Source organism: Lontra canadensis, unplaced genomic scaffold (genome assembly GCF_010015895.1).
Source record: "Lontra canadensis isolate GAN:19392208 unplaced genomic scaffold, GSC_riverotter_1.0 scaffold9, whole genome shotgun sequence".
NCBI lineage: Eukaryota > Metazoa > Chordata > Mammalia > Carnivora > Mustelidae > Lontra > Lontra canadensis.
Window position 1 is genome coordinate 39257660 of NW_022631003.1, and position 26417 is coordinate 39284076.

A 26417-nucleotide genomic window follows, 5' to 3' on the forward strand; every position below is an offset into this window, starting at 1 on the left:
AGATAGGTATAGAGACACGGAGAATAGCTTTAAAACCCTATTCCAACTAAACTGCTAATTTAGATTGTGACTCACTATGGGAATTCTGTGATTCTGTGTTTTGTAAAACCACTGGCTAGAAGATAAAAATGGTAGTTAAAATACAATGCTAAATTACCACTTACTTTTAAAAAATTAGGAAAACTCTAAACATACTGAAACCTCACTGAAATAAAATGCATTCTTTAATGGAAATTTTAAAATTCTCAAATGTTATAATTCAATGTATTCTTAACACAGTAAGAATTCCCAAACCTCACTGAAATGAAATGCATTCTTTAATGGAAATTTTAAAATTCCCAAATGTTATAATTCAATGTATTCTTAACACAGTAAGAATACACTGAAAGAACACACTGAATTATAACATTTGGGAATTTTTAAACTAATTCATTAAGATGACATTTCTTAATATGTAAATTTTGCATTACTACATATGTGTTTTGGAGTTGGTTAAAATTAAGACTTCAACCATTTGAGTTAAAATCCATTCAATTAAAAAAATTAACTTCACATGAAAAAAAACTATCATACAGGTTAACATTAATTTATTTACTCAATACTTAGTTACTTAATATTTATCCAGTAAATACTTATATACATATTGATGTCTCCTGAATGTCCAAGAAGAAAAATAGTTAATATAATAATGTATATGTGTTTACTGTTGCATAGTTCACATAACACTTTACATGTATCTGGCCTCCCAGCAGCCGCCTAGGGGGTGAACAACAGAAACGCAGTACGGCAGGCGGCAAATGCTGACCAATGAAAGACAAGAGACAGGAAGAAGAAACAGATAAATTAATCTCCATTCCTCTCTCCAGAAGACTGCTCTGAAATGAATGTTTTCATATGGCTTATCCAGAGACAAACCAACCTGGTGACATGACCATATTTACAACTGAATAAAGTGCATATTTTGCTGTCCCATTTTCTCCTGCTTCATTTTTTTTTTCCTCCTCACATTAGCTCTTCTTCAGCTGTACTCCTGGTAGCGCATTAACTCCTAGACTTTGCCCCAGGCTCTGTTGTCTAGGAAACACAGGTTAAAATAGGCAGCATTAAACTAATGGAGGCATCTTTTTGATACTTTCCCCAAAGGAATGAGAGAAGACACAGAGCATTTTAACTATCACTGTACTTGCAGTGGAATAAGGAAAAAGGGAACTAATACAGGTTGAGCATTTACAGTGTGCCTAGCACTGTACTGAGTTTTCATGTTATTTCATATAATCTCATTTAATCTTCCCAATATGCCATTCAACTTTATCAAGGAAAAACAAGGAAATACAGCAGTGGCTGAGCTTTTAATGTGTTAACACTGAGCCCAGCACAGCAGTACAAGCATCACAGCTTGGATTCAGTCTAGTAGCAAGCCAGATCCATTCCCTGTTCAGGCATAGTCCAGCTCTGGAGTATCTACAGTATGTAACCAATCTGCAGAAAATCCGTTAGCCCTCCCTGCCTCTTCATTCTGAATGCTTGGTTTCATCTTTTTTCATTTCACCATTCAGATGCTAATCAAAGTGCAGGGACAGCCAAGGAGCACTTCTCCTAAGCCAATTTTTCCGTAAATGTGGCACAGCCTGCTATACGGATGTCAACTCCATGTCAAATGTCACAATCTATTTGCCTTTCTTTAAGCAAAACAACTGCTGAATTTCAGCTAAATTCAAACTTTATTACCTTTAAGCAGATCTGTAAAGAAATTGCAAGAATTCTATCCAAGCAGTCCTCCTGTAAAGTAAACCTATTTACATATAATTATAGATAAATAAGATACTGGCTTGCATATTTGCTAATTGTGCTTTTTCTGTATGCATTTTGCAGTCAAAGAGTATTGATATACCTAAAAAGTGTTGGTATCCAAATTAACGGAAATACAAAGATTCCACAGATTTACAGAAGAATCACAAACACTTACATGACATATATTATGTGCCAGGCAGTGTGTTTTACATGCTTTACATTTGTTAACTGGTTCAACCTCAAGACTTGAAAAGACCTTAAAGACATGTAAGTTCAATGGCCAACTACTACTTAAATCTCCTCCATGATTTTGTCATTGGAATATAGTTTGTTGACCAGAAGAGCTCATACATTGAAATCAGGAGACCCCGATCTACCATTTATTCATCAAGTAGTTGATTCGGTAAATTGATTTGTATGGCACTTTCGAATATCATTTCCTTTGATACTCACAATGACCTTACATGGAGTTAAGGCTCCTGAATCTTTACCACCGTCTCAATCTCTTTCCTGAGTTCTAGGCCCATCAAGTTACCCAGATGTCCTATAGACACCTCAAACTCAACATGACCAATACTATTCATACTGTCTTCACCACACCTTTGCTCTTCTGACACTAACCTCTACTTCTATTAATGAGAAATTCCAGAGTCATCCTAGATTCCCTCCTTCCCACACCTACTTCACATCTAATCCATTATGAAATTCTGTTCATTTTGTCTGCATAAAGCCTTTGAAACCACCATCTCTATTTTAACTGTACCTGTCTTATTCAGGTGAATGTCATTTCTCACCTGGACGATACCAACAATCTTCTCACTGCCCCCAGTCAGCCCATCTCCTTAGCTTATGCCTTTTACACACCTTAAACTGTCTTCTACATGACTGCCTCTTAAAATCCTCAGTGCAAGATGCTCAATTTTCCTATTTAAAATATCTTAATAGCACCACACCAGAGGGGGTTGTGAGGGATGGGCAAAATAGGTGAAGGGGATTAAGAGGTATAAAGTTCCATGTAAAAATAAGTAAGTCATGGGGGTGAAAAGTCCCTCACAGGCAATACAGTCAATGACACTGTAATAACTCTGTATATTGACAGACAGTAATACACTCATGGTGAGCACTGCATAGTGTATAGAGTTGTTCAATCACCATGTGGTAGCCTGAAACTACTGTAATATTGTATGTCAACTATACTTCAATTAAAAAAAAAAAAAAAAAGCATCCCCAACCCATTTATTTCCACTCTCCAATGCTTCAGGCTCTCTTTCTCCATTGCTTTAGAGATGTTCTGTCTTCTGCCTGAAATGCCCATCCTACCCACTCCCTTCTTGACCAGCATCATTTCCTCTAGGAGGTCAGTCCTAAGGGTTAATGCCCCTTTCTCTGTGTTTCCATAGCACTTTTACCAGAGCTAACTGTCTAGTTGTAACTTTTCTCCATGATACCATGAGATCCCCAAGAGCAGAAAAGGTCTTCATCTTTTATCTTCAGTACAAAGCAATAGTCGATACTCAATAAAAATAATTAAATAAATGAACAATTCAATAACTCATCCTACTAAATAAATCTTTACATTTTTATATCCCTAAGGGAGAGACAATACTTTCCCTTGAATCATGAATTAAAATGCTAAAAGAATAGAGCAACTGTATGGATAGACACATACATACACATGTGCACTAAATTATTTGAGAGAACCTAAAAGAGTGTTTATTCTAACTCCTTCATTTTTACAGAGAAGAAAATTCAAGCCAGGAGAGTCTAGGAGACTTGCACAAGATCTCAAAACTGGAAAGTTATCCTAGTTCAGGAACAGGTTACTTCTGTAATTTGCTCCTAATTTGGGGGAATTTGTGCTCATTACATTTAGAATGTCATTGAGGGCCTCCTAGTTAAGTATGAGTAAGATAATGAGTATATTTTTTTTTCTAACTAATAAACACAATAAGCAAGGGTTGATATGATAAAAATATAATCTTAAAACAACTTAAAAATTATAAATTAGATTCTTGGAAAGGTGATACATATTTGCCATATAGCTGCAAAGTGATTATCCTAGAGACAACTAATAGGGGGTATATTTATTCTTATTGGTGATGTAACAAATCACCACAAATTCTGTGGCTTAAAGCAACACAAATTTATTGTCTTATAGTTTTGTAGGTCAGAAATCCAAAATGTGTCTCACTGAGCTAAAATCTAAGCACCGGCAGAGCTGCATTCCTTTCTGGAGGCTCTACAGGAGAACCAATTTCCTTGCCCTTTTGATTTTCTGAAGGCCACCCATATTCCTTGACTCAAACCCCTCTTCCTACATCTTTAAAGTCACTAACAGTTATTTTCACCTCACTCTGACCTCCTCTTCTACATCCCTCTTCTCCCTTTAAGGATTCTTGTGATTATATTGGTCCTACTCAGATAATACAGGTTCACCTCCCTGTTTTAAGATCAGCTGATTAGTGACCTTAATATTCCACCTGCTGCCTTAATTATCCTTTGCCATGTTATGCAACTTATTCACAGGTTCTGAGGTTAGGACTTGGATATTTGGGGAAGCTATTATTCTGCCTACCATGGGGGGGGTGTAATATGATACAATATGATACAACATGATATGATATTTTTCCTCCACATCAAATAAACTTCTAATGATAGAAAATAGAATATCAAAGAAAAAATTAAGTAATTGCAGTCTACATAAATAATCATTCTATTTCACTAGCAAATATAAACAGGAAAGTCTGGCACAGAAGAACCAGAGGACATTTTAAGACCTCTCCTCATGTAGATAAAACAGACTATATAGGAAGTTACTTGCTTCTTCAAAAGATAAAGTCATTAGAGCTGAAATGCTTAGACCATGCTGCCTAAGAAGTATTTATCTCCAATCTATTTTGACTACTGAAATTATCCTAAGAGTTGGTTAACTGCAAGAAATAAACTGGGGGGAATCCTGAGAAAAATTTTCAACCCAAGTGCCGAATCATGGAGGGGTCCAATGCCAAGGAGAAAGAATCCTAGTTTACTGTCACCATAATTGAAAAGTAGGAATTAGTGTCCATATTACCTAATCATACCCGTTTCTTTTTTTCCTTTTCTAGAAAATGTATCCTTTGCAATGATATATGAATGAATAATAAACACATAGGGGTAAATCATCATGACCTTGGATTTGGCAATGGAATTCTTAGATATAGCACAAGCAACAAAGGAAGAAATCAATAGATTGCATTTGACCAAATTTTTTAAATTTTGTACATCAAAGGACATTATCAAGAAGGTAAAAAGAAAACCTACAGAATTGGATAAAATATTTGTAAATCATATATCAGATAAGCATCTAACATCCAGAATATAAAAAGAACTTTACAACTCATAATAGACAGATAAATAACCCAATTTAAAAATGGGCAAAGATGGGCACCTGGGTGGCTCAGCTGGTTAAGCAACTGCCTTCTGCTCAGGTCATACCAGAGTCCCAGAACTGAGTCCTGCACTGGGCTCCCGGCTCAGCAGGGAGTCTGCTTCTCCCTCTGACCTTCCCCTTCCCATGCTCTTTCTCACTCTCCTTCTCAAATAAATAAAGAAAATCATTTTTAAAAAATAAAACAAAAAATGAAATAAAATTAAAATGGGCAAAGAAGGTGCCTGGTGGCTCATTTAGTTACACATCTGCCTTCAGCTCAGGTCATGATCTCAGGGTCCTGGGTTTGAGCCCCATATCATCAGGCTTCCTGCTCAGCATGGAGTCTGCTTCTACCATGTCACCCTCTCCCTCTACCCCTCTGGCCCCCACCCTGCTCCTTCTCTATCTCTTTCTCTTCTCTCAAATAAATAAATAAAATCTTTTTAAAAAATGAATGAGTGAATAAATAAATAAAATAAAAATGGCCAAAGAATGTGAATAAATATTTCTCCAGAGAAGAAATACAAATGGTCAATAAGCATAGGAAAAGATGCTTGACATCCTTGGTATTAGGGAAACACAAATTAAAACCAAACCACAAATAGATACCATTACATGTCCAACAGGACAGGCTATGATTAAAAAAGACTAACAAGACCAAATATTGGCAAGGATGTGAGGAAATGGGAATCATCAAATACTGCTGGTGAGAATATTTAATTGTACAGCTACTCTGGAAAACTAACAATATCTTAAAAAGTTAAACATATAGGGGCGGCTGGGTGGCTCAGTGGGTTGAGTCTCTGCCTTCAGCTCGGGTCGTGGTCTCAGGGTCTTGGGCTTGACCCCGCATCGGGCTCTCTGCTCAGCAGGGGGCCTGCTCCACCACCTCCTGCCCTGCCTGCCTTTCTGCCTACTTGTGATCTCTCTCTCTCTGTCAAATAAGTAAAAATTAAAATTAAAAAAAGTTAAACATATAATCACCCTAGATCCAATAATTCCACTCCTTTGTTATCTACCCAATAGAAATGAAAGCATATGTCCACACAAAGACATATGGAAATATTCATAGCAGCATTATTCAAAATAGCTAAAAACTAAGAACAATTCAAATACCTACCAACTGGCAAATAAAATCCAGTATAGCCATACAAAGCAATACTACTCTGCAATAAAAAGGAATGAATTACTAATGCATATAACAATGTGAGGGACCCTTAAAACTATAACTAAGTGAAAACATCATTCTCAAAAGAAAAATATTGAGGCACCTGGGAGGCACAGTTCATTAAGCATCCAACTCTTGGTTTCAGCTCAGGTTGTTATCTCAGGGTCATGAGATCAAGCCCCGTGTTGGGCTCTGTGCTCAGCACAGAGTCTGCTTAAGACTCTCTCACCCTCTGCCCTTCCTCCCATGCCCACACCCTCTCTCTCTCTCAAAACAAATAAATAAATCTAAACAAACAAAACATAAATTAAATAAATAGAGACAAATATTGTGATTCTCTTCATAAAAAAATTTCTAGGGGCACTTGGGTGACTCAGCTAATTAAGCAGTCAATTCTTGGTTTTAGCTCAGTTCACGATCTCAGGATCTCTAGACCAGGCCTCACATTAGGCTCTGCACTCAACACAAAATCTGTTTGTTCCCCCACCCCTTTACTTCTCCCCTGCTCACTCGCTCTATCTTGAATAAATAAATTAATAAAATATTTTTTAAAAAATTTTTAGAAAAGGCAAAACTACAGAGACAGAAAGCAGATCAGTGATTACCTAGGAGTAGAGATAGGAGGAAGGAACGACTATAAACAGGCACAAAGTGGGGTTATGGAAGTGTTTTAAAATTGGACTGTGATAATGGTTACACAACTGCACAAATTTACTGAAGTTTACTGAACTATATACACTCAGTTGGGTGAATTTTATGGCCTATAACTGTTAACAACTTATGCTTTAGTTCTTTATAATTCACAATTTGTGCTTAATAATATTATTTTTTAATGTGAAGAACCACAATTCATAGAAAATCATATTAAATTACCATTTTAAATTATATTGTCTACAACAGTGCTCTGCTAAATGTGGTCAAACACATATCAGAATAACACTGAGAACTAATAAAATCTCACTCCCACCTCCATCTCCCATCCCTAACCACACACACCACTCCAGACATTGCTAATCCACTTCACCAACTCTATTCTTTCCAGAGTACTGAACACTCTCTACTATACCATGTAATTAACTTATTTTTTATGTCATTTCCTTTTTCCTATCTGTGATCCTTACATTCACATGAATACACAAACTGTGGCAAGAAGACTTCAAGAAAGAAAATACTGGGGGTTTCTGAGTGGCTCAGCTGGTTGAGCACTCTAGGTTTCCACTCTGGCCATGATCTCATGGATTGTGGAATTGAGCCCCACAGCAGGCTCTGCATTCAGCACTCAGTGGGGAGTCTGCCTAAAGATTCTCTCCCTTTGCCCCGTCCCCCACCACATGTGTGTGCCCATGCACTCTCCCTCTCTCAAATAAATAAATCTAAAAAAGAAAGAAAGAGAGGGAGGGAGGGAGGGAGGGAGGGAGGAAAGAAGGGAGGAAATAAGGAATAAAAGAAGGAAGAAAGAAAGAAAAGAAAATACTGACATATCCCTATCACCTAGAACAGTTCCCAGCACATTCTGTAGGTACTCAAATATTTGCTAAATGAGTGAAATTTATGTTCCTGGGCAGATACTCACTGCAGATCTACTAAACTGACCCTTAGCATGGGGCCCTGAAATCTGTATCTTTATCAGTTACCCCAAACGAGGCAAATTAACATTTGGGATCTACAGGCTGTTAGGGAGCCCCGCCCCTCACAGATGGCCACAGCAACTTGAGTGGTGGCAAGAATAATCTAATAGCAAGGACTGTCCACAAAAATATAAATAGCTGAGTACTGAGCTTACAGACTTAACACAACGTTAGATGAAGAGAGGAACAAATTCTCAGTTTGGGAGTATGACATAAAATTTTGCCTCAACCACAGTCAACCACAGCCACCCACACAAATTTAACACAATACTCTTAGCCAGGCTTTTAAATTGTATCCCAAAGGGTTTTAATGTAACCACAAGTCAAATTAACAACTAAAAAGGATTCTTGTACTGAAATTTAGCTGTAAACTCAAAGCAACTGACAAATTCTATTATCTATGGTGCCAACAACGTTATACATACTATTCAAAATATGTACTTCCAAGTGTTCTGAAAATTTATACTCTACATTTTAAAAACCATCATAACAAGAAAAGGTCATTGAATCTCAGTTTAAAGTGGCCATCATTCGTATCAAATGATAGTTCACAGAGTAGTTCTTTAAGAGATCATGCACAAAGCTATTTTAAAAAATAGTAAGGAAAACTAGAGTGCTGATGCAAGATGGTACCATGTGTCCTCATCTGTCAAAAAGAAGCAGTATCCAGTCTGCCTATCTACTCGAGTTATAGTGAGGCTAAATGAGATCATTAGAAGGTACTTAAAGAGAGCCTAAATAAATAGATACGTATTTTGTACTTATAGACATGTAGTCTATCCTTTCAGACTTCTTATAGGCAATGACTCTAATCTCTGCTCTGAAATCAGAAGGGTTTGCCAAACTGCTATGCCAAAGGGTTATGCATGATATAAGAGCCATCAAAGAACCATTTTTGACAGAATAAGACAAAACACTAAAAAATTATTTTCTCTATGCAGGATACCTACCTTTATTCCATTATATTTAAACATCAAATCTTATGTTTTGCTTATTTTAGCACTTTCTCTATATAAAGACTTTCATCTCATTATCACAACCAAGATAAAAGTGGAATTATACATAAATGAACTATAAGAGAAAGAAAGCAAAAAGATGTATTTGACAGAGTTAAAATGTGGGCAAATATGCCTTATCAAGCTGCAAAATTTTTTTGTTTTTTGTTGTTTTTTAAATTTTCTGCCAATCACCTGAACTACTTTAATGTATTTATGTGAATAGCCATTGACTATCCCCCAATTTAAGACTAGAATCTTCATTCTGAGAGCTAAATTTAAGAAGGAAAACAGCTTAAATGCATCCTATCCTATGCTAACCAAACAGCTTAAGAGATCATTTAACTCATGTATTTGTCCTATATTTTCTGAGTACTAGCTAGATGCCTGGGGCACAAGATGGTTATAAAGTAGTAGAGGACAGGGACATGAAAATAAATAACTGTAATACTATGTGATATATGTAACACCAGAGACCTGTATGAAAGTTATTAGTGACCAAAAGAAGAAAGTAATAAATTGCATAAATAATACTAACAAAGATTAACCAAAATGAATCCCGATGACTCTCCTTGAGTTCAGAAAACCAACTCTCTTGAATTACTACAACAGTCTTCTCTATTTTCCTTAATTCTATTCTTGCTGGAGCCATCATCTCCCCACTTCTGCATTCTCCACAGAACACCCATTACTGAATTTCTGTAACATTTATCTGATCATGTTACTCCCTTATTTCAAAAACTCCAATGACTCACCATTAACAGGATTAGAGAGATAAAAGCCAAAGTCCTTAAATTCATGTTCACAAGATTTCAGCATCTTTGTTCCTTACCTGTTAGATACCCACTTCCGCTTTCTACAAATCCAATCCATTCTCCCAAGTCCATTCAGTGATCTCCTCAGTACTCTAGCCCACACTGACCTTTCCCTTCTCTAAGCATTTATCGACTCTATGATTTATTTTATGCAAAATTGTCTCTTATCATACATTACCCTTTCTGGCTTCTTGAATGAATCTTTTTTCCCATATAGGAAATCTTTAATCTCCACATCCATTCCTTGTGCTTGTTTTGGAAAGAGCATAAATTCCATAAATACTTGTCACAATACATAGTAACTATTGTAAAAATTATTCTTTGATTTAGCATGCAGAACCACAGTTTCAAAATGGTGACTAAAGTTAATCATTCTTCTTCTCTCAAGTAAACTTTAAGAAAGGGTATTTAATACATAGTCCTAACTCATATTATTAAACGTTCCTTTATAAGCAGGCTAGTAGCTTCATGGCATTTATAAAACCTTTCCTTATCCCTACACTACTTTTAATGAAGAAAAAGAGACCCATTATTTTAAGTGACTCCCCAAGGATTCAGTTGGCTTCTCATTTATTTGTTCATTAAACGGATACCTACTGAAGAGGTGCTAGATTACCAAGCACTAGAGAAAGAGCACTGAATATGACAGATGAAATGCCTGGTTTCAAGTAGCTTGGATCTAGAAGAAGAAGAAAGTATATACTATGTGCAATGGTGATAAATGCAATAGAGAAAATTAAAGCAGAAAAGGGAATAGAAGGTCAGGGTTGAGGGAGCAAGCAGGCTGCTATTTTATATAGGATGGTCAAAAAGGCCTAATTTGTGAGATGATTTTTGAGATAAAATGTAAGCAAAGGCTTTGAGAAAGAGGGGAAGTCATGCAGATAGCTGGAGGAACAGTGTTAAAGACAAAAGAGAGGATAGCAAGCATATAGGCCCTATAACATGCATTTGTCTTGAGAATATTTTGCTACAGAAGTTGAATAAATGGGGGTTCCTATGTGGTGCAGTCAGTTAAGTATCACGAGTCTTATTCTAGCTTAGGTCATGATCTCGGGGTTGTGGGATCGAGTCCCACATCGAGCATGGAGCGTGCTTAATATTATCTCTTCCTCTCCCTCTTTCCCTACCCCCATTTGCTCACATTCTCTCTCTAAATAAATAAATAAATCTTAAAACAAAAAAAGAAGTTGAATAAATGTGTTAAGAAGTACTATGCAAAGAGGGCGCCTGGGTGGCTCAGTGGGTTAAGCCTCTGCCTTCGGCTCAGGTCATGATCTCAGGGTCCTGGGATCGAGTCCCGCATCGGGCTCTCTGCTCATCAGGGAGCCTGCTTCCCTCTCTCTCTCTGCCTGCCTCTCTGTCTACTTGTGATCTCTGTCTGTCAAATAAATAAATAAAATCTTTAAAAAAAAAAAAAAAGAAGTACTATGCATAGAATAGTAGTAAGGAGCTTGTGAGACATAGGCAAAATTCATAAGACATGTTAAACATATAAACAGAAGTAGCTAATAAGTAGAGCATGTATCCTAAACAGAGAAAGGAATGGAAGGACCAAGACACCTATATTTATGAGGCACTAAACATGCAACAGGCCCTAATATTCAAGAGGCTCAAAATATAATTAGATACTGGTGCATTAACTATTATGAACTGTAAATAATCATGAGACATATGAGGCACTCTACATATACATGAGGTCTTAATTCAGTTATCCTACATGTTCTCTCCCCAAGAAACACAGATAAACCCATGGTTGCTCAGCAGGATAAGTGGCCAGCTACAGCTAGGTCCAGGCATGCTTGCCCTAGTGCCTCTTTGATAGACCAAGTATATGTCACTGGTATTACAAGAGCATCTGCTATCTGACTGGGCCTCTCATTCACCTCAATTCTGGTCTTCTGTCCTGTTAAGGCAGACAGAGAAAAGACATGAAAACTGTGTACCCCAAGATTCAGGGAACGAGGTCCTTCACTCCCTTGTGCCCTATCATAAGTATATTAACTTTATGCCATTTTTTCCCCTCCCTCCTCACAATGTGTTTTAAATTGATTTAATAAACAGATGGTGCCTGGGTGGCTCAGTCAGTTAAGCGTATTTTTTTTTTAAAGATTTTATTTATTTATTTGACAGAGAGAGAAACAGCAAGAGAGGGAACACAAGAAAGGAGAGTGGGAGAGGGAGAAGTAGGCTTCCTGCCAAGCAGGGAGCCCGATGTGGGGCTCAATCCCAGGACCCTGGGATCATGACCTGAGCTGAAGGCAGACGCTTAACGACTGAACCACTCAGGCGCCCCAAGCATCTGACTCTTGATTTCGACTCAGGTCATGATCTCAGGGTTGTAAGATCAAGCCCCATGTCAGGTTCTATGCTAGGCATGGAGCCTAAAGAGTCCCTCTCTGTATCTCCCTCTGCCCTCCCCCACTCTTTTCTTTTTTTTTTCTCTCTCTCTCTCCCCCCGCTTCCCTCTCTTAAAAAAAAAAAAAAATACAATTGACTTAATAAACCATATATTTGAGCATCTTAATTGGCCCTATGAGCCCTTCTGTGATAGATGGCCTGGTATTGCACTTGGAGACTACCATTTTCCCAAACAATAAGCCCTCTAGCTGAGTGTTCCTGGGGGATTACAAGGACAGTCTGAAAGCCAATGGGGCAGGGACAGAATAAGAGAGAGAAAGGAGAGAGTAGGAGTCCAATAAATCTATAGAGACTACATCATATAGAACCCTGTAAGCAATCATAGAGATTTTGGTTTTTACCCTCAGTAAGACAGGAAGCTTTAGTAGGATTTTGACCAGAAGAGTGACATGATCCAACTCTATTTTAAAAGTTTCACTGTATGGAGAACTATAAAGGGTAGGAAGCAGGGAGATAAATGAAAAAGGTACTATGATAATTTAAGCAAGAGATGGCAGTGAAATGGACCAGAGTAGCAACAATGGAAGTGATGAGAAATTATTTGAATACTGTATATTTTAGAAGGTAAATCCAACAGAATTAGCTCATAGATTAGAGGTGAAATGTGACAAAGGAAAATCCATGATTACTGTCCTAAGGAACTAGGGAATATATGGAATGGAAAGACACATGTCATAAAAATTAAAATAGGAAAATTTGGTCTAGTCATGACACAACCAAATAAGAAACTATCAAATCCATTTAACACACTATCTACATAAATGAAAATAACTTTCTTTTAAAAAGAACAGAATGGGGGTGCCTGGGTGGCTCAGTGGGTTAAACCTCTGTCTTTGGCTCCAGTCATGATCTCAGGGTCCTGGGATTGAGCACCACATTGGGCTCTCTGCTCAGCAGGCACCATGCCCCCCACCCCCGCCTGCCTCTCTGCCTACTTGTGATCTTTGTGTCAAGTAAATAAATGAATAAATAAATCTTTAAGAAAAAGAGAACAGGATAAAACATATCTGCTATATTTATATATCTACTTAACTAAAAAAAGTAAACTAAAAAAAAATACAAAAATGGAAATTATATATATGGCACATACGTAAGTGTGTTTGTCTAAAATACTTATCAAAAAGTAGTATTCTTGGGGCTGGAATACAGACACTTTCTAATCTTCCAAAAAGGAAGATTCCTTGTATTTTCATAAGATTCTATAATACATATGTATAATAACAAATTTTTAAGAAATAAACATTTCTTATATTGCACATTTTCTGTATATAATCTATGTGCCTTAGAACAAAAAATTGGTGGGAATCTTGGCTTCATTAGCTCCAGATGAGGCACCTTAATTACATGGGGCCAACAAAGATAGGCACTTGAAAGTCAGCGCAGAAGAAAACCCTCCAATCATGGAGATTATTATCTGAAAAGGTAATTAGGTCTTTAATTATCTTAGGAGACTCTCTTAGGAAACATCCTATCGAAATCAGATGTTGACCTGCACTAAATTCTCTATTCAGCAGGTAAGGAAAAGCCATAGAAAATCTAGACGAGTCAATATGTATGCACCAAACAAGACATGAGCTTTGTACACAGACAGTGTCAGCATAGCGTGGTAGTGAAGAACATGGACCCTTGTGTCAAATTAGATAATCAAAATTGAATCCTGGTTCTGTCACTCCACAGTTCAGTGTCTCTGCGCAAGTACTCAAATCTCCCTGTACCTCAGTTTCCTTGTCTCTAAAATGAGGATAAATGTACCTACACCTCCAGTGGTTGTCAAGAGGATTAATTACATATGCATATTCACCATTACACAGGCTTGGATTTGGGGCCCTATATCAGGAACAGCCTAAGGCAACATACAAAGCAGGATAGGGCAATAAGGAACGCCGAGTCCTTGGACTGCAAAGGAAGCCAGACTCTGTCCTAATTCTAGGTCTGATAAAGAGCAAAGGGTCCACAGGAGGGTTCCAGGGAAACTCAGAAGTCATAGGATGATTTAATTGTCATCTACTCTGAACAAGAGGAGTGAGATAAGATATAGAAATAGAAATCTTGGAGGCATCACTGGAGCCAACAAATCGGAAAATTAATCCAAGCTAGAAAAAGAAGACAGGTCCTATAAAGAGCCTGAACTGGGTACCTCCTACTAAGGATACAGAAACTTGGAGAGATGAAGTAATATCTCAAGTCACATGACCCCAGCAAGGATTTTATCTGTGATGTGGAAATATCCTTCATAAAAACTGCAGTAACTTCAGGGCATCTGCCTTTGGCTCAGGTCATGATCTCAGAGTCCTGGTTTTGAGCCCCGCATCAAGCTCCCTCCTCAGTGGAGGGCTTGCTTCTCCCTCTCCCTCTGCTGTTCTTCCTGTTTATGCTCCATAAGCATAAATAAATAAATAAAATCTTTTTAAAAATTGTAATAACTTCAGCAATAAAAAAGTCAAATTTTCTAGTAGAACAGAATTAGGTTAAGATGACTGGTATATAAAAGGCAAGGAAAATCATACTGTTTTTCTTAAAATCACCTATAAATAATTAATTGGCCCTTCTGAAAGGTACAGTTCACATTTCTTTTTATTTTTTCTTTTTTTTTTCTTTTTTTTTTTTACAGTTCACATTTCTGACAACTAAAGGTAAAAAGCATTTAATGGAAGTTAAAGGAATTTAAATATATACTCATGTGACTCTGCCTCAATTTTTCTAAATCTTACTGGAATCAAAAGCAAAGAACAGGGATGAATGGCATCATTTATCACTTCTGTATTTATTGCATTCCATTTGTAATCCCTGTGTACAAATGACATAAAGGTCTTTTTCTAATAAGTAACAACAGTAATACAGAAATAAAACAGATTTAATGTCATACAACAAAGTGTTCTTCCTAGTTACAGTAAAAACCTGCAGCCCCAAGACTTTAAAGCTGTCCTCCATTGTTCACAACTTTCTTTGTCCCATGGCTGGATGTTCAGCTCCTACTTGAGGTGATGGAGAAGGAGAATCCAGCATCCTTTAAAATGCTAGAAGGAGAGGGTCTTCAACTGCTGCTACTTTCTTTCATAGCAGTTTGCTAACAGTGTCAAATACTATCACTAGGTACAGATATAGAGAAATGATAATTTGGAATAAAGCTCTGAATGCTATCATATCCCTAAAAGAAAAAAGAGAAATTAAGAACCAAAGATACTTAGTTCTGATGGTGCATCGGAAATCAGGATCAAACATTTGCAATAAAATGGATGAACCTAGAGGGTATTGTGCCAAATGAAATAAGTCAGACTGAGAAAGATAAATACCATATGCTTTCACTTGTATGTGGAGTCCAAAAAACAAAACAAATGAACAAACAAACAAAATGCAGAATCAGACCTATAAATACAAAGAACAAACCAATAGTTGCTAGAGGGGAAGAGGTGGAGGGATGGGCAAAACAGATGAGGGGAATGGAAAATACAGGCTTCCAGTTATAGAATGAATAAGTCACAGAAATAAAAGGTACAACATAGGAAATATAGGCAATGGTAGTGAAATAGCATTGTATAGTGACAGATGGCAGCTACACTTGTGGGTGAGCACAGCGTAATGTATAGAGAAGTTGAAACAGTACTCTGGACACCTGAAATTAATGTAACATCATGCGTCAACTACACTCAAAGTTAAAAATTTGTAAAAAGAAGAAGAAAAAGAAAGTGAGAAAAAGAAATACATACATACATACATACATACATACCAAAAAATCTAAAGCATAAAATGGTTGATGATACCAAAGGATAAAACCATCTTCTGTACAGATTTTACAGAAGCTCCTAGAAACAAGTGGTTTTTATAGAAATATATTCATGGAAACCAGACTAAAAGATTAATTTTAATTCAAAAGAATAAATATTGAGCCTCTACTTTTTGAAAAGCCCTATGGTTGATACTGGTGAGAAACAAAGATGAATAAGACATTTCAATGAATTCAGATGTTATTTTCAAATGCTAGATAAAATGATAGGTACTGCAAAAGGGAATCAAAAACATGCTCTAGGAACACAAAGAGAACTACTGTCAAAAAGAAATCCGGAAAAGGTCAGAAAGTATAGTATGAATGGAAAAAACATTTGTAAGGAATAGCTGCAACAATAGAAAGCTATAATTTTCAGAACTAAAAGATTAGAGAATGATATGGGAAAATTAACTTGTTTCAGGGTCAAAAGAAACAAAAATAAGAGACAGTAGAGTTCTAAACAAATAAAATTTTCAAAATAAATTCTTTGCTCAATTCCCTTATTTATAAAGACAAATTCTGAACATTTCTTATACTGGAAAAAAAAAAAGGCTTCAGATGAAAGTTTAGTACACCAAGGATTAAAGGGTGTTCCCAATATAATGTTATCAACAACAGTAAAGCCAAGTTCCCATGATTCTACAAATACTGAAGCAACTCAAAGAACTTGGAGTGCATGGGAGGAACGCTTGGCGAAGCACCAAATGCTGAACCAGAATATTAATCAAAAGCATGTCTTCTTGAGGAGTGTTTAAAGTGTTTCTATTCCTAAATTCTTAAATATTTTTTTAAGAGAAGGTATTTTGGTAGGCACTTACCTTTTGGAAATGGGATCTCAGGATTAGTAATAAATGCACATACCAATTGTATGTAATATAAAAAAGGAGAACTGTACAAATACATGAAAACCACAGTTTATCCAAAATGTCTTTTGAACGACTGATTCAATATACTTCTTTCCCAAGCTAACTGAGTTGCAAATATGGAACTGTTTTAATATGCAGAGAAACAGACTAAGTATATTTGACTCATTCATTCTTCCTACTACTCTTATATACAGAAAATTATAGATAGATAGATAAAACAAAAGCAAAGTCAAATAAAACTAGCAGCCCACAAAAACTGTATTTGGACATTCTGAATAACTGGCATAAGGAATAATCTGGTTCTAGTAAAAGAAAGGTGACTGTATCTTTTAGGAGATGTTATACACTTAGGAAAGACACTAAAGACATTATATGTAACACAAAAGGATCTCTATTAGACATAAACCAGAATGCTGGAAAGCTTCTTGAACTATCAGAACTACTTGAGAAGAAAAGAAGAGGGTCACTTTTTTTCTAGAAAGAAAGGCAACAGAAAAGTTAAAATGGTGGTTTAAAGGTTCTTTCAATTTAGAAACATTTTCCTTAGATATTCTCTAAGGGTTTTGGAGACATATTTCTAAAATAAAAGGAACTCTTTTTTATCTCTATTGAAAATTTAATTCTGCCTTGATAACATATGTTACTGGAAAAAAGTGCATACATGACCTAAAAACTATAAAATATCCCATAATAAATCACAAAAAATAAATACACTACCACCTAATGATTATTGTGTTTCTTCATGAAGCACTATTTGACAGCTGTTTGTGAGAATTAGCACTGCATAGGTGTTCATGATTCAAGAATTTACGTCATCCCCATTTAAACATCAAGAGGCCAATAATGAACCTTTCCCATTTTAAGACAAGAATAAACATCAAAAACCCTCAAACATTCCCTCTTGACACAAAAGCCTAAAGGTCATTCATTCATCCACTCATTCATTCATCACTTAGACACCTAGGTACTCAGTAGGCTAGGCAATTAGAATACAAAGATATATAACACACAATCCAGGCCCCTGTCCAACTCACAGTTGAGAATTCGTAAGATAAAACACACGTACTGTCTAAGAATATGGTAAAATTTAAGCAGTACGCTAACTTTTCTAATTAGAGAACTTTAATAACATCTGACGATGCATATGTATACATAATAAGTGCAGACACACATACTCTTCTTTAATTTTCAATTTTAGATAGCTTATATGGTGTGATATGGAAAGAGCCCTGCTCTAGGAGTCGACTTACATTCTAGTCAAGCTCAGCTGCTTATTAGCTATGTAATCTAGGACAGGTCACCTAACCTTCATTAGCCTGTTTCCCAATAAATAAAATGAAGATAATAATACCTGTTTTACCTACTTCACAGACTTGGTATGAAGATAAAATGGCAAAAGATGTAAGAGCGCTTATTAAATTATAGAACTCTATACAAATATACAATGTTATAACCTAAAATATAAGAACTTATTAGTTTAACTTCCAAAGCTATTAAAATAGCTACAATATTTTCATGTAAGTTTTTAAAACAATCTCAGCTTTATAGCAAAGTTCCTTTTAAGACCAGGGTTGAAGATTTAATGAGAAACAAGTTAATATTGAATTAACATTAATGGCAATTGAGTTAGTGTTGAAGAATGGACAGCTGCCCGAAGTTTCTAAAAAGACCAGATACACCCTAATTATCTAGGAGCATGTTAAACATGCTGATTTGTAAATCTGAATTTCCAGGGGACTGAGTTCGGTAATCCACAAATTTTTCAAGTACCCAGGAGATTTTTACATTAAAATGTAAGAACCACTTAACTATAGTGAAAGATCACCTTATCCTTCTAACCTTATTAGTAAATAAGATAAGAAAAAAACAGTGTCTTATCAGAAAATAAAACATCACATGGAATAATTACTGCATTTCCAGGTCATTTAAAAATATTTGTTAGGGGTTCCTGGGTGGCTCAGTGGGTTAAAGCCTCTGCCTACAGTTCAGGTCATGATCCCAGGGTCCCAGGATCGAGCCCCGCCTGCTTCCTCCTCTCTCTGTCCCTGCCTGCCTCTCTGCCTACTTTGTGATCTCTGTCAAATAAATAAATAAATAAATAAATAAATAAATAAATAAATAATTTTTAAAAATCTTAAAAATATATATTTTTAAACATGGATTTTTTTGACTTTATTTATTTATTTTTCAGAGAGAGAGAGAGTACACACAAGCAGGCTGAGTGGCAGGCAGAGGCAGAGAGAGAAGCAGGCTCCCTACTGAGCAAGGAGCCCAATGCAGGACTCGATCCCAGGACCCTGGGATCACAACCTGAGCCTCAGGCAGTGGCTTAACCAACTGAGCCACCCAGGCATCCCTAAAAAAAAAATATTTTTTAATTAAGAAAGGATAATACACTCTAGGTATTAGTTTCACCACCCTGTGTAGTGCTGAAAATAATCCGAGCTGTTACTCTTTTTCATAACTAAAAAATATAACCAAAAGCAGTTGGAAAATATGCAATAAGCATTTGGGGCCACTGACATAAAAATTCTTTCCCTTGGGGCGCCTGGGTGGCTAAGTGGGTTAAAGCCTCTGCCTTCAGCTCAGGTCATGATCCCAGGGTCGAGCCCCACATCAGGCTCTCTGCTCAGTGGGGAACCTGCTTCCTCCTCTCTCTCTCTGCCTACTTGTGATCTGTCTGCCAAATAAATAAATAAAATCTTAAAAAAAAAAATTCTTTCCCTTGAGATAACACAATTTAGCATAAATCCCACCTACCCCTTGTGATATAATGCTACCATCATGTTTCATGATATAGATAACATAAAATTACAGGGTCAATAGTATACAAGTATTTTTTCCTATAAACTCAATAATAGATGAGAATTCTTACATGTTCCTAAACTGAATTTTATATAAATCTAATATAAAGAAAATAGTGGAATTTTAAGAGTTCTTCTTGGCAAATTAAATATAAAATTAGCAATACCTACCTACTATTTCAACAATACCTACTATTCCAAATATTATACATTCCCTCCTGAGAAGACACAAATTTCAAATGCACTGTTAAAGAAATTCTGACAATGTAAATTAAATTTTCATGAGGCCTTTTTTTTAAATTAAAGAAATATTTAGTGGATGCCATTAAAACATATAATGGAGAATTTAAAGCTATTTGTAATAAAATTATAGTTGAGAATTTACTTTTTAAATTGTCTTTAAATATTAAATGCTATTTTAAAAAGTAAAAGATTAATTAGAAAAATATAGAGTTGTCCAAAAAATAACTTTACCAAAATAACTGCAACATTTTTAATAATGTCTATATATAAAAAAAAATTGTTTATGTAAAAAAAGGAGAATTTTATGTAAAATGGTTGTGATTTAATAAAACTGAAATGCAGAAAAAAATCATAATAGTCAAATAAAGCACTGTTGAAAAGCTTCACACATTTCTTTGAATATTCCTTACATTAACATTTAAGAAACAAAAACCTACACACACTTTTCCCTGCAGCTGCTTAATAAAAGTGTATATAAAGTTCCAAAACAAACTACTAAGAAAAGCCCCACATTATTGTTGCATGTTTCTTACCAACAGACGTTTCTCTGTTTGAAACAGAAGGCCGCCTGTTCACTGAAATGACCGAAAACACGGAGTTGGTCATTCTTAACTAGGCCCTAAGAAAAAATATGCAATCAGAGAAATGATAAATTCACTCACTAGTGGACAAAACAGTAACAGGACAGTTGCAAACCCATCATTTTATCAAATATGCCACTAATTAACATTTCATTTCGTATATAAAAGTTCTCCCCTTTAGTTCATATGTAAAGCATGTTTTTACCTAGGTCCTGCCTGACCACCCTTCATGTTCAAGTCAAAGAAAGCTTAATATTCAAAAACTTCTTCTGTAAATTCTTTTTTTTTTTAATTTTTTTAAAAGATACCATTTATTTATGACAGAGAGAGAGAACATGAGCAGGGAACGAGGGGAGAGCAGAGGAAGAGGGGAGAAACAGACTCCCCCTGAGCAAAGAGCCTGACATAGGACTAGATCCTGGGACCCCAGGATCATGACCCAAGCCAAAGGCAGATGCCAAACTGACTGAGCCATGCAGGTGTCCCCCTATCAGAAATTTGGAGTTAGAGAATAGTCTATAAAAAAAATTATAGGGGTGCCTGGGTTGCTCAGCGGGTTGGGCCTCTGCCTTCGGCTGGGGTCATGATCTCGGGGTCGCAGGATCGAGGCAGGCATCGGGATCTCTGATGCGCGGGGATCCTGCTTCCCCACTCTCTCTACCTGCCTCTCTACCTACTTATGATCTCTCTCTCTCTGTGTCAAATAAATAAATAAAATCTTAAAAAAAATTATAATACTATTACTTCACTTCGTAACAGAAACGCCTCTCTCAAAAACAACTACAGGGGCGCCTGGGTGGCTCAGTGGGTTAAAGCCTCTGCCTTCCGCTTGGGTTGTGTGGGATCGAGCTCCACGTCGGGCTCTCTGCTCAGCTGGGGGCCTGCTTCCTCCTCTCTCTGTCTACCTCTCTGCTTACTTGTGATCTCTGTCAAATAAAATAAAAAACTAACTAAATAAAAAAATCTTAAAAAAAAAAACTACAAATTAATATTTCTAAGTTTCAACAAATTTCCAAGTAATAGATTTGGTGTATAAAAAGAAAATGAAGATAATTCAAAGTCATTACAATGTGACTATACTTCATTTAAGGATGACTGTAAAGTAGTAGTAACATTAGAAGAAAGTAGACAAATTCTTATCTCTAACCACTCAAGTACACAAGAAATAGAACCCACAGGCAAGGAATTCAAAGACTGGATTTTTAGAAAAGTACAGTATCGAGACCAAAGAGATGCTAAATGATCAACCTTTTGGCAGCTACACACTTTAACACCCAGTCATGCTCACCTCCCACTAAAGCCACAAAAGCTCACCTCCCATGTTGCCCCCAAGTATTTGCTCCCTCTTTTGAAGAACAAGGCCTGTTGTCTAAGTGATCATCCGACATTTATCATTTGCTTACTTGTATATGCTTTTAGGTGTTTATCACATAATGAAGCAGGAAAACTTTGAGCTTTTCAAGGGAAAAGACTGTTTTATTCCTTTCTGGCATCACCATGTTAATTCACTTTTTATTCCTTCTCAAAGATGTTGAATTCCCTACCTCCCTTTTCTCTCTTGCCTCCACAGTCCACACTTTAAATTTATGATCACAATCCTCAAATGAGCCCTAAGCACCACCAAACAGCTCACCCATATCCCTTGTTAGTTCATTCAACCACTATCTAAAATAACAATTACACTGCTTCTCCTCCATTTCCAACCCCACTCTAAATGAATCCCTTTGTTTCTTACCTCAGTAAGAAAATACAAGCTAAGGAAATAAAACTTAACTCTCTTTCCACTCCCAAATATATTCATACTTTGCTTTCGATACTGTTAAAGTGAAATACACATTTCTGTTCCTACCAAAAGTCAATCTCTCACTTGTACGTTGCATTCCATCATTTCTCACCTACAGGAGACCTCCTTCTCCATGGGGATGAGTTCCAAGTTGCCCAATGGGTACCTAAAACCATAGATAGTACCAAAGCCTATGTGGATTATCTTTTTTCCTGCACATACCTACCTATAATAATGTTTAATTTATCAATTAGGCACAGTAAGTGATTAACAAGGACAATACAACAAAACAATTATAACAATATACTTTAGAGGTGGCCTGGGTGGCTCAGTTGCTGGAGCAGGCAACTCCTCATCGTGGGGTTGAGGATTCAAGCCCCAACTGGGCACAGAGATTACTTAAGAATTAAAAATCTTGGGGCGCCTGGGTGGGTCAGTGGGTTAAGCCGCTGCCTTCGGCTCAGGTCATGATCTCAGAATCCTGGGATCGAGCCCCGCATCGGGCTCTCTGCTCAGCAGGGAGCCTGCTTCCTCCTCTCTCTCTCTGCCTGCCTCTCTGCCTGCTTGTGATTTCTCTGTCAAATAAATAAATAAAATCTTAAAAAAAAAAAAGAATTAAAAATCTTTTGGGGCACCTGGGTGGCTCAGTGGGTTAAAGCCTCTGACTTCGGCTCGGGTCATGATTCCAGGGTCCTGGGATTGAGCCCCTCATTGGGCTCTCTGCTCAGCGGGGAGCCTGCTTCCTCCCCTCTCTCTCTGCCTGTCTCTGTGCCTACTTGTGATCTCTGTCTGTGAAATAAATAAATAAAATCTTAAAAAAAAAAAAAAGAAAGAAAATCTTTTAAAAAATAATAATAAAATGCTACCTTAAAACTACTTGTTCATTTTAATAAGTGTTACACAGTTATATACTCTTTGCCAGAGTGCTGAAAAATGCCCATAAATTTACAAAATGAGGAAAATTAATACATTTAAAATAAACATGAATTCATCCTTCCATCATTTTAGAAGACCTATATGATGATTTTGAAATCTGAATTTGCAAATACTTATAAAATTTATTCCTTTGTTTGTTTTGAGACCATTAATATGGCAAATCTTTTAGGAATGCTTCCCAATATTTCAGGCCAAACATCAATCTTGACCTATCTAAACTTTTTTTTTTTTTTAAGATTTTTATTTATTTATTTGACAGAGAGAGAGAAAGAGAGAAATCACAATTAGGCATAGGGGCAGGCAGAGAGAGAGGAGGAAGCAGGCTCCCTGCAGAGCAGAGAGCCCAATGCAGGGCTCGACCCCAGGACTCTGAGATCATGACCTGAGCCAAGGGCAGAGGCTTAACCTACTGAGCCACCCAGGTGCCCCTAAACTTCTTTTAAAAAATTAATACGGCATCTGGGAAGGTGCCAAAAAGGATAAACAAAATTTTATTATTTTGACCATATAGTATCTAAAAAATCTTTGTTTCTAGTTTAAACAGATAAACTGCAAGCCCAGTTTCTTACTCTCATTTTGGAAACAATTAGTCAATTCTTCCCTCCTGTTCCTACCTATTCAGTATTATTCACAAAAACAAAACATCATCATCTAATCTTTGGTCCTTTTGAACACACAGAATTTTAAAAGAGGTTCCTTAGGGACAAGAAGAAAATGTGGTCCAGACAGATGCCTACTGTCATACCTCACTTCTTGTTCTAAGAGAAAAAAATCAGTTCTGACAGATAACAATTTCTAAGTCTTACAAGGAAACACTAATTCAAACTATTTCAAAACTAATCATGAAATAGAAACTAATAAAATCAAATACATAACATAGGATACAAAAATATATCCAAGCCAGGGCACGTGGGTGGCTAAGTCTCTAAGCATCTGCCTTCAGCTCAGGTCATGATCCCAGGATCCTGGGATCAAGCCCCGCATCGCATTGGGCTCCCTGCTCATCGGGGAGCCTGCTTCTCTCTTCCTCTCCCATTCACCCCGCTTGTGCTCCCTCTCTAGCTGTCTCTCTCTCTCTGTCAAATAAATAAATAAAATATTTTTTAAAATAAAAATAAAAAATATATCCAAGCCATGTCCTTTTTTTCTTTTGCCATAATGATAAACACCACCATTAAATGTGACATATGGAATTAACACTATATTAAAATGTAAATGTCTCACAGAAGTGTTTTCCTAGAGGAAGATGTAATATTTGATAGTCCTGGTGAATAAGATCAACAAAATGCATAAAACAAACATAATAAACCTATTTGTTGAAGCTAATAAAAGTGTTATATCAACAGTCACAAAATGGGCATAAACATACTATATGTTTTCATTTTACAAAGGGTTTAATTAAACCTCTACTCTGTAAGAACCTTAAAAGAAAACTAACATATATATATAACAAATCGGCTGAAATATTTAAGATTATCATTTTATACCATCTTAAATAAAAATGTGGCATTGCTTTTGGGGTCTGATTTGGATAGCTCAACCTCCTTTAAAAAAAGCATGGATATCTGACTTGACATTTTCTTTTTCTTTACATCATAACAGCAACATTCTAAATCATTCAATATTCTTAAAACATTTCACTTTGAAGATTTAAATATAATTATTCTTTCTGATGCTAGGGATAGTAATATGAAGATTATATTTCACCAAATTGTCTTCTTTATTCTCTCTTCCCCCACAGATTATTTGATTATAAAAGTACAGTTGCACAGAAATCAGAAGGAAAATGATCACTATGAGACCATTAACTGCTATTACATCACTATCTCTCATGCCTTATTGTTAAAAAATCTAGCTGATATTTGGTTGACAATTAGGTAGTGCAAACATAAAAAGTATTTTTTAAATACATTTTAATTATCTATTAAAGAATTTTACACAGTCTTGGTAAATATCGGATCCAGTTCAGCATAGGACCTAGAGATCAAATAGATCCACAGGGTCTTGACAATCAGGGAGTGTAAGCACCACCATGAAATAGGAAGAAATCTATAAAAAAGGCAGGTGAGGGCGCCTGGGTGGCTCAGTGGGTTAAGCCGCTGCCTTCGGCTCAGGTCATGATCTCAGGGTCCTGGGATCGAGTCCCACATCGGGCTCTCTGCTCAGCAGGGAGCCTGCTTCCCTCTCTCTCTCTCTCTCTGCCTGCCTCTCTGTCTACTTGTGATCTCTCTCTGTCAAATAAATAAATAAAATCTTTAAAAAAAAAAAAAAAGGCAGGTGAGCTTAAGTGGGCCTAGCAGTAGGGAGAAAACATTAGGAGTATGAGGTCAAGCAGCAAATAGAAATCTAAACAGATATACTCAGCATCAGGGAAAATATACTGGCAGATATCAGATACTCAATCACAAAGATTTATTTTATTACAGAAAATAGAGTCAGTCAACAAATACTTACTGAAGGTCTCTTCTGAATTAATCACTGTTCCAGATACTGGTGATCCAGTTATGAATAAAATAAAAAAGACTACTTACTATATACAAGGGTCTGTGCTAAACATCTGTGAATACAAGTGTTGTTTCTGTTGTTGATGTTAGTTCAAGGGAAAGTTCAATGATGAACTCAGCAGTAAACAAAGGCGGTAACCAAGGCACACGGAGCAATAAGACAGAGTACAAATTATTGGAATAGTGATACAAGGCATGGCCAAAAGTTTAATTCCTGGAATCAAGCTATGGAAGTTCTAGTAATAAAGGGTTTAATTCATTAAGAAAAAAAAAAGTTTATGCCTGTGCTGAGTATAAGAAATGAAAACATAAAAAAGTCAAGTCGGCCTGAACTTCTTTTTTTTTTTTAAATTTTAAATATTTATTAAGTGGCCACCATATGCCAGGCATTGTGCCAGCCCATGACTATAGTATCTTTTTTTTTTAATCATCTTTTTTTTTTTAATTTATTTTCAACATAACAGTATTCATTGTTTTTTGTACCACACCCAGTGCTCGGCCTGAACTTCTAAGCCTGTGGTGCTCCAGGATGGCTCAGTATTTCAGAACGGGATCTGTCCTAGCATCTGGGAACTTGATAAATCTGCAAGTGTTAAGCAGCCAAACCCCAATGATAAAGATACATAGGAGCAAGAATACAATTAAGATACATAAGGGCAAGAAGACAAAGAGACCTGTATGGATGTGTTCAAAGCAATGATTTAGGA

The 26417-nt window shown here is 36.4% G+C and overlaps 1 protein-coding gene across 11 annotated transcripts in view; it reads right to left on the minus strand.

Moving 5' to 3' along the window:
• The window catches only part of KIF21A (kinesin family member 21A), a 151757-nt gene that overhangs the window by 96632 nt on the left and 28708 nt on the right, over nt 1-26417 (minus strand). The gene's annotated exons all lie outside the window — the stretch shown is intronic.